The 1,857-nt window shown below is 45.4% G+C and overlaps 1 pseudogene; it reads left to right on the top strand.

The window, feature by feature from the left end:
- Positions 1-486: 486 nt before the first annotated feature.
- Positions 487-1,396, top strand: LOC112125808 (annotated as a pseudogene).
- Positions 1,397-1,857: the final 461 nt, after the last annotated feature.

Genomic DNA, 1,857 nt, shown 5'->3' with positions numbered 1-1,857 from the left:
TGACTCAGACCCTCACTGGTCTGGATTGCACCCCAGAATGTGACAGATCACCCCCCAAATGAGAAACCTGGACTGTTAGAACCCTTGGACTCCCAGAAAATCCACAATCTTCCCAACCCTGAACCTCTAGGGCACATGAGGAATCTGTGGCCCACACGAGGTGTGCACCACCAGGGCTTCAGGAAGACAAATGGAGACAGTTGTTAACTGGGCATGAACAGTAGCAACCTACATACTCAAAATGTCCCCAAACACCCAAAACTGGGGATAACCACTGGGGTAGGGCAGACATTTTGCTGCAGCAGGGCACTCACCACTGTCTGGGGCTGAGGGCACAGTCTGGAATTTGGTAAACAAAGTAAATTTCCAAGCACGTGTATCAGTTAACATGGAGTTAGTATTCCTTTCATATCCATAATGTACTAAGATTACATCATAATTATTATCATCATTGTTTTCTCTTCAGGACTATTTAGAGGTTAATAAATGGAGAAGAAGAACCTCAGCAACCCAGTGACAGAATTTGTCCTCTTGGGCCTCACCCAGAGTCCTGAGCTGCAGCAATTCCTTTATGTGGCTTTCTTCATAATCTACATGAACAGCTACCTGGGAAACTTCATCATCATCACTACGGTGATCACTGACTGGCTCCACACGCCCATGTACTTCCTGCTGGCCAACTTGGCTTTCCTAGACCTCAGCGACTCATCAGTCAATACTCTCACGTCTCCTCTCACAGCAAAACATCATCTCATTCAATGAGTGCATCCTCCAGATGTTTTTCTTTCACTTCATTGCTGGCACTATGGGGTTTTGCCTTGTGGGGTTGGCAATCAATCGGTATGTGGCCATCTCTAAACCACTGCGGTACTTGACTATCATGAACCAGCGTGTGTGCGTGGGGATAGTGGCACTGGCGTGGCTGGATAGATTGGCTCTCTCTGCTGTTCAGATTGGGCTGCTCCTCCAGTTACCCTTCAGCTGGCCAAACATCCTGGACAATTTCTACTGTGATGTCCCACAGGTCATCAAACTGGTCTGCACTGACACCCATGTGGTTGAGCTGCAGCTTGTCTTCAATGGTGGAGTAGGGATAATAATAATATCCATCATTCTGCTGATTTCCTACACCGTCATCTTAGTCCAGATCAGGACACACGTCATGGACGGGAAGCTCAAGGTTCTGTCCACCTGTGGAGCCCTGATTACCATGGTGTGTTTACAATTCAGTCCCAGCATCTTCATCTATGCTCGGCCCTTCAAGAAGATCACCCTGAATAAGGTGGTCTCAGTCATTTACACTGCAATCACCACGATGCTGAACCTGATGATCTACACGCTGTGAAATGCTGAGATGAAGAAGGCCATCAGGAGGCTGATGAGCAGAATGCTGTGACATAACTTATCTTTCAATGTCCATTTGTGATAAAAACCTGACCTCAGGGACGTATCAGAGAGCAGATGTATGTGGCATATGAAATGTGTGTGTGGTCAAATGAGTTCAAATCCTTCACGCTCATGAGAATCTCAGCTCACAAATGAATAATAGACGGAGGGACAGAACCTGGGTATAAAGAAAAAAAGCAGTCAGTGGAAATAAGACATAGCTCCAGCTGGGTAAATGGGCCAGATCCCCAGCTGGAGGCAATGGGTGCATCTCACTCCATGACTTCCACCAGCTGGGGCTTTGACACTGAGAACTGCTGGTTGAAATTATTCTAAGAATGATTTCGCCTAATGAGAAATCCATGAAAATCAATATCTTCTAAAAAAAAGAATCTGTTGAATATATTATGCGTCATAACTAATGAACTGATTGTGATGAAGAAATTACTATCAAATATTCCAATAGAGAAT

The sequence above is a fragment of the Terrapene carolina genome, unplaced genomic scaffold (assembly GCF_002925995.2).
Source record: "Terrapene carolina triunguis isolate 2854851 unplaced genomic scaffold, T_m_triunguis-2.0 Scaffold29328, whole genome shotgun sequence".
In the NCBI taxonomy this organism is placed as follows: domain Eukaryota; kingdom Metazoa; phylum Chordata; order Testudines; family Emydidae; genus Terrapene; species Terrapene triunguis.
This window is presented reverse-complemented; position numbering and strand designations above follow the sequence as displayed.